General features: G+C 44.6%; 1 pseudogene; it reads right to left on the bottom strand.

The window, feature by feature from the left end:
• Nucleotides 1–5,204: 5,204 nt before the first annotated feature.
• On the bottom strand, nucleotides 5,205–5,339 carry LOC136646710 (5S ribosomal RNA; annotated as a pseudogene).
• Between the last annotated feature and the right edge of the window lie 2,603 nt (nucleotides 5,340–7,942).

Below are 7,942 nucleotides of genomic sequence, written 5' to 3'. Positions count from 1 at the left end.
TTTGTTTACTTACCTCTCCTGGGCTGCTTGGCCCCCAGCTGCTCCATATCATGCCGTGCACATTGTGTTGGCACTGGTACATGCTCTGGGTTGCCTGGATAGAATTGGACCATGGGAGTGGACCATGAGCTTTCATGCTGTCCTCTTTCCTTTCCTCTTCTACACACATTTCCCCTTCCTTCCCTTATCATTATTAAGAATAGTGTAGTGTTTTCTATACACAGATGCTAACCATGGATAACATTAACCATTGTTGTTGTTTTTTAAACCAGAAATTGCAAACCAGCTTCATATTGGTGCAGAATGCAGGAGTCCTAATGTTATAGCATGGTTATTGCTAACAAGGAAAAACAGGGGACGTCACAAAGGAGAAGGAAAGAAGGAATATCGTGCACTTTTGATCAAGTTTAAACATGGTGAAGAGATCACAGTTTCTTCTGTTCAGGGCCTCTGGGTTAGCACACTAATTTCCTCAGTGTGGTAACTTTTTTTTTCTCCCCACACAGGGAATATTTCATGCAAATGTTTCTCTACATGAAAGTGAGGTAGTAAAGAATGTGTGTTTGATATGTTTAATTTTAATCTTTTATCTGTCTTATGTAAATTGTGTTACAGATTATCATCTTTGTAGTTTGCTTTTCCAATTATATTGTGACAATACAAACTGTTTTTGTTCTTATATTCATTAGTATTGCACTTGCGCCCTAGGATATAATTATTTTTCTTGGAGGGGGGGTGGATTTCCAGCCTCCACATTTTTCTCCCCACAACACTAATAAAGATCTGATATCTTTGGTTCTATGGAAGTTCACTTCTTCTGTCAGTCCCTTTTCTCATAAATCTTGCTGAAGGAGATGTAGTCTTTTCAATATGTTGTTGATTTTTAAACTGTCTTCAGGCACAGGATAATGAGTTACAAAAACACTATTGATTTTGTCCTAGCTAGGTAAATCTGGTGTGACCTTGCCATGCCTCTGTGTACTGTCCGTTTGCTTTTGTTAGTATCTTTTCTAATATGTCTTTGAAGGAATAACATTTTATGTACCATTCAATGCACTCAGTCTAGACAAAATATTTCTTCTTGCAATCTATTCAATGATTTCTAATAGTCATTTTGTCAAAATGACCTCCCATATTCAGGAAGTCTTTGGTACTCAGGCTGAGTTTCTAGGCCTTAAGGATGAAATTTACAAAAACTCCCCCCCCCACTGCACTACTGCCCCCCTTCCTTTGCAAGGGTAAGTTTCTGTCTGGGATTGCCCCATCAGAACAGATTGCTGACACCCCAGAAGAACAAGGAGGAGAGGCAGGCTTGCCCATCCCTCTAGGAGGGCCAAGAACAGGAGAAACAAGCGGAAGGCCATCACCATTGTCCAGGCAACAGGGATGCTGACCACATTCCTTCTCCTTTCTCATGGTCTTGTGAGAGGCCAAGGCTTGCTCACACTCACATGTGGTATGCTGTGCTATGTATCAGCAGTTTGGGGATGGAGGCCAAGGGGATACCAAGAGGGAGGAAGTGACCTCTTACTTAAAAAGGGAGGGAGTTGTCTAACTAGTTAGGAGGACTCCTGACAAGCTTGGTTCCCCCCCCCCCCCAAGTCTTCTCTGGTTAAGACTCAAAATGACATGCCCTTATGCAAGAATTCTCCAAGGAAATTTAAAAAGTTGGGCTGTTATGAGTTGATCTGGGAGAGCTTGCCCACCAGGCATTTTTACAAATCAAATGAAAACCAAGTTGTATCAGGTTTCACTCATCACTTAATTCAGGGGTGTGAAACCCTTTTCATACCTAGGGCCAAATAGCATTCATGATGCCTGCTAAGGGTCGGAAGTGATGTCATTAGGCAGGGAGTGATGTCATTAAACAGGTTATAACCAAAAATAAGCACTTTTTCTCACTTAGGAACTCATTAGCTGCAAATGACAGAAGAGAAAATATGCAAATCTTGATCATATTTCAAGATATGGGAGAGCCCAATTTTCGTGTGGGCTGCCCTTCCAGCAGTAACACCTCAGCACTACTCAGCAGCTGAGAGCCTGAGGGCCGGATAAAAAGCTTCCATAGGCCGCATTGCCCCCCCCCCTTATGCTGGACACCCTTGACTTCATTCTTCTATGGCAGTCCTGCACAACATTATTTATTAATTAGATTTCTTTGTGTAGATTTATTTGCCGCTTGAGTGCCATAAGGCCTTGAAGTGGGGAAAACAATGTAAAACAACAATAAAAGCACAGTACAAGAAAATACCCGATACAAGATAAAAACCCACCAAACCAAACACACATCCCATCCTTCCTGTTTTTCAGGGCTAGGTATGTAGCAAACCAAGAAGTTAATTGAGCCTCTGCTAGATATGCTTGCCCAACTCTGACTGAAGCTATTTCAACATTATAGATGTTTCTTAACATGATGCCATGTGGTTAATTTCTGGATGCCCTGTCAAAATCAATGCTTTCAGTAGTCACCTGGAGATTGATGCTGATTCCTGAAGGCCCCAGGCAAATCCTAGAGGTTTGGCAACCCTACTGGTAGTCTCATGGGCTCCATTAAGCTTGGTGGGCAATAACAATTGAAATCATTGAGGCTTATTTTATACGGTGTAGTCACTAAGCTACATAGACAGCCTGCATTGATTTGGATTATCATTCTGCTTCCTGGGCCAAGCAAGATATTTAGCAGGAGAGATGAGGGAGATATTTATCACCCTTGTGTTGCAGAAATTTCTGCCACAATTGGGAACCAGTGGGAAGCTGATGCATTAGGTGAAACAGAGAGACACAGCACGATGATATAAAATGGATAATGAATTTAAGGAGGAGGAATTTATTGAGGAGCAAAAGCAAGCAAAATTACTGGCAAAACCCCAACTTATATGGCAACAACATGATCCAAATGCTAATGAACACTCTTCTTTCTCAGCAGCAGACCCAGGAGGGGCCAGTAAGAGGCCTGCAGGAGGCCTCAGGAGTAAGTGCTCTTCTGTAGCTGTCTGTTCTTCTTTCAGGTCTTAGAGAGGTGATTTCTTTACAGCTCTTTTATCCATCTCTTTCCTCGGCATGTGCCAGCAAAGAACTAAGGGCCCAATCCTATCCAACTTTCCAGTGCTGGTGTAGCCACAATGCAGCCTTGAGGAAAGGGAACAAGCATTCCCTTACCTGGAGGAGGCCACCGTGAGTGCCCCCTACTGCAGAATGCAGCATATGCCTCGTTGGCATGGTTGCACCAGCGCTGGAAAGTTGGGTAGGATTTGGACCTAACCTCAGACTGGTTTCCCCTTATGCAGGCCTCTCCCTGAAACTAGAAGAGTTCCCTTAGAAGGGTAAGACTTCTAGCCTTATCTCAGCCGGGCAGGCTTCACTCAGGTCTGGCACAGTTAACACCTTAACTAATGTCAACTTGCAACTTTTCTATATCACTGGCAGTACTGTATTGGTTGGCAGCCTTCAGTCTTGAAAGACTATGGTATAAGCCAGGGGTGTCCAAAGTTTTTAGCAGGAGGGCCACATCATCTCTCTGACACTGTGTCGGGGGCTGGGGGAAGAAAAGAATTAATTTAAACTTTTAATTTGAATAAATTTACATACATTTACATAAATGAATATATTAAAGATGAACTTATATGAATGAATGAAGGTCTTGCAATAGCTCAAGGCCTATAAAAGGCCTTGCACAAAGCAAGGTCAGTCTTTCCTTTGCTGCCACTGCTGCATCACAGACATGAAACAGCAAGCAGTGGAGGAAGCCCTCATCCCACAGCTCATGCAAAGAGGTCAAACAGTTGCCTTCACGCTGAGAGCAGTTGTGTCGGGCCAGTGCAGCCTCCAACAAATCTCCAGAGGGCCAGAGACTCAATGGAGACTGGGGACTCCCAGAGGGCCACATTGAGAGGCCTTGAGGGCTGCAAGTAGCCCCAGGGCCAGGGTTTGGGCAATCCTGGTATAAGCCTACAGCAGTGGCATCACTAGGGTTCGCGTCACTCAGTGCAGGATGCCAGCACATTCCCCTCATGCAGTGGGCGGGGCAACACCCCAGGTGGTGGGTGTGATGATGAACCATCACTCTGCCCCCACTGGTTTTTTGGCTGTACCTTTTGATAGACAAAGATAGAACATATTCTGCATGAAATTACGCATTGATTGATATATAACATGCTGGTATTCCAAATTATGATTTTAGTGATTTTGGTCTTTAGTGGTGTCACACACCCCCCCCCCCCGGGTGTCAACTTACTAACACCTTATTGCAGCAGTTCTCAAACTTTTAGCACTGGGACCCACTTTTTAGAATGACAATCTGTCCAAGACCCACCAGAAGTGATGTCATGGTGGAAGAGATATCATCAGGCAAATTAAAATGAATCACTATAAATAATTAAAGTAAAACAAATAATTAAATAAGCAGAAGCCAGTCCTGTTCCACCAAGTGAATTTCCTCTGCAGCCTGCCTGCAATAACACCACCCCTCCAAAACCAGTAAGGTTTTCAGCTCTACCCAGTTCAATTTAAGAACTTCTGTTTAAACCAGATCACTGTCAGGATCCACCTGGCTTTGCAAGTCTCAAAAAGGTTCAGCTTATCAACTGAAGCCTCTGTTTTGATCTTTTTTAGTGGGGGGGGGGCTGCCTTCTGGAGTATTTGTTGAGCTCCAGTTCCATCAGATCAGGACCATTCTGGTAGCCTTGCACTCTTGTTCACCTGATCTTCCACACCAGCCAAGGCACATTTACTCACTTCTGAGTAAACACGGCCGTGAGGCTTAGTTTCGCTTTCCACAGTACTCAATACATTCATCAGCTTGGAGGGAGGGACTTCCTTCTCAGGTTTTTTGGGGGGCTGCATCATTGCATCAGGACCATTCTGGTGTTGTTGGATTCCTCACAGCCTGCCCTTTCCGACGGACTAAGGCACGTTTGTCTACTTGCGAGTAAACATGCGATACGGCTCACTTTCACTTTCCATAGGGATCCATGCATTTTTTGTTCTCCGGTTTTTTGGTCATAACTTTTGATAGAAAGGATATAGTTCACTCTGGGTTTCTGCATTGCATTCTGCTCAAAATTCCGCATCCAACGGTATATAATATGATAAGGTTACTCCTAACCACCGTGATTTTAGTGTGTCATCCCCCAGTGCACGTCACCTCCCCGGTGCGCGTCACCCGGTGCGGCCCGAACTTCCCGCACCTCCCTAGCGACCCCAGTGGCCTACAGCACCTGGTATTCCCAGGCGGTCTCCCATCCAAGTACTAACCAGGCCTGACCCTGCTTAGCTTCCGAGATCAGACAAGATCGGGCATGTAATGTATTGCCAGCTCCCAAGAGGCCATTGCTGTATACCAGGGCTTTTCATACTGGGGTGTTGCAACACCCCAGCCTGTGAGTCCTGACCACTTTCCCCTTAAGGGGCAAGGGCAAGGGGAAGGCAGTGACACGATCCCCAGGATCACGTCGCTCAGGGGGCTGTGGGGACTGGCATTTAATTACCAGTCCTTGCAGCAGCCTCTCGGGGGTGCAGGGATCCCTGCGTGAGGGTCTGCAGGGCTCCCCAGGTCTTGAAAAGTGAAAGTGCAGTGATCACACTCCACTTCTGGTTCTGCGGAAGTGGAGCGCAATTGCTGCACTTTCACTTTTCAAGATCTGAAAAGACCTGAGAGTTTGAAAACTGCTGCTGTATACCAATGTTTTTCAAGATGTACTGGAGAGCCCTCGGCTTCCTGGGGTTTGTGCATGATAAACTTCCATAGGAAGAGATGACTAATTGTGAGCAAGCTGCCTTCCACGGAAGCCTGTCCACCACCACTGATGTTCACATACAATGCGTAGCTGCAGGAAGAGAGTTGGGTTTATTTTTGTGCTCACCAGATGTCACCAGCTGGGAACTCCAGCAGTGAGACTCAGTGCCTGATGTGTCAGCTTGCCAGAGCAAAGAGCTGCTGCTGACTTGCTGTCCACTCTGCTAGTTTCACCACCACAGCTATATAACTCCTTACTGAGTAGGAGTCAAATGACACAGGAGGCTATTTTGATTCACCCTGAGCCTATGCAGCAACTGCCCTGACTCATTGGCCTGGGCAACTCATCATTCTGAGGATGAGCTGTTTCAAGTGTTCATCCCTGGCTGCCTGTTTGACAGGCCGAATTGACTGCCTGTTTGCCTTCAGACCTCCATTCCATTTTTTTTTTTTTTTGGTTAAGAACTTATTTATTATTTTCATTACAATATTGAACTAATACAAAATTTTAAAAGATCTCTACTACAGGCTTACAAACATACATAATAATAGTATCTATCTTTATAATATTTGATACCATAAAGATTAAACTTAATATTAGATCAGACCTCCATTCCTGAAGGGCACACTCCTAGTTTGTTTGTTTGTTTGTTTGTTTGTTTGTTTGTTTGTTTGCAGGATAGTTCATGCAGAATCAGCCTCCAGTGAAGGCTGGTTTTGCATCTTGCATTTGGCCTCCCCAGTTTACCAGTGATGGTGGCAGGTGATGGCTCTCCATTGATGAATGGGGGGTAACCTGTGGTGGCTGACCAGTACTGAGAGATTTAGGGTATCAGCCTAGCTTGGTGGGCTGTCTTAGGGATATGGGTCCTTGGCTAGTGCTTGCCTTGGCCAACTTCTGACTCTGTGTAGGGCAATAACAAGGCTTGATAAGCCTAGCGACTGCTTCAAGTGAATAAACTAGAGCAGTGGTTCCCAAATGTTCTAGCACTGGGACCCAATGATGACTGCTGATGTCATTTCCAGTTACTTCCAGATTGGGCAGCCAGATGTAAACCAATAAGCATAGTTAAGAGGTTTAGGGCAGATGGGAGGGCAAAAAGTGTACATTTGAGTTCTGTCCACTGAGCCAAGCTTGCTATCACTCCTTGTTGGGTTGCGTTGTTGATCTTGTTGCCTTGCGGCAGGAGTATGGGGTCCTGTGTGTATCACTGGACACCACCTCAAGTACCACTGGTGGTACCACTGGTTGAGAAATACTGAACTAGAGCCTGCCTTGGAATTTTTCTGCAAGTTCTTTGGCAGATGATAGACAGAGGGTTGAAGATAGAAAGTCTGAACACCAGTGTATTTATCTGTTTAGATTTAACAGTATGTATCCATACCTAGAAGACAACAGATTCTGCATCAATTAATTAACTATAAATTAATGTGCTACATTGCCACACTGTTCTGCAACAGTAGCAGTTACTTATAGCCGCTCCAAGGTGCATTATGGGGACTGAATTGTTTTACGAAAAGTCTTTACTGAAGCTGGTTCATGCAAAAAGGAAGTACTTGAAAAAAAGTAAACTTTTATTGCAAATAAAGTGAACAAGTTTAGCGCTCACTCATCTGTAATTGCAGTATGGGATGTGATAAATGCATTGCTGAGTTAATGGAATGTATGGTGCCCTCCAGGCTTGCTTGTATGTCTCTAGCTGGCTCAAAAGTAAGCTCTCTCTCTCTCTCTCTCTCTGGAGAGAAATATGTGCTGGTAAGTAAAAATTCCCGTTTTCAAATGCGAAAAAATAGGACTGTACCTTACTCAGAAAAGTGCATACTGGGTTTTTTTTGGGGGGGGGAGGGGTGGTTTCTCCCCCAAGTACAGCAGATTAAATGTTAACATCACTCGGGGCTAAGATTTTAAGGGTCACAAAATTCAAATATAAGAGGTTACCAGCATAAGTCAGACAAGCCCAACTCGCAGCCCAGTCGTACCTAACTCTCTGTGCGGTGATGCAGCAGCACCGGTGCAGGGGAATAAGAATGGTTCTGTTGACCTAGAGCAATAGTACTTTAGGGTGACCTTATGTGAAACTGCAGAATATGCATCTGAGGGCACAGTCCTAACCAGGTCTACTCAGAAGTAAGTCCTATTTTGTTCAATGGGGCTTACTCTCAGGAAAGTGTGGTTAGGATTGCAGCCTGAGTTACAGCTGTCCTCAT

Source organism: Tiliqua scincoides, chromosome 3 (assembly GCF_035046505.1).
Source record: "Tiliqua scincoides isolate rTilSci1 chromosome 3, rTilSci1.hap2, whole genome shotgun sequence".
NCBI classification, from domain to species: Eukaryota; Metazoa; Chordata; class Lepidosauria; order Squamata; family Scincidae; genus Tiliqua; species Tiliqua scincoides.
This window is presented reverse-complemented; position numbering and strand designations above follow the sequence as displayed.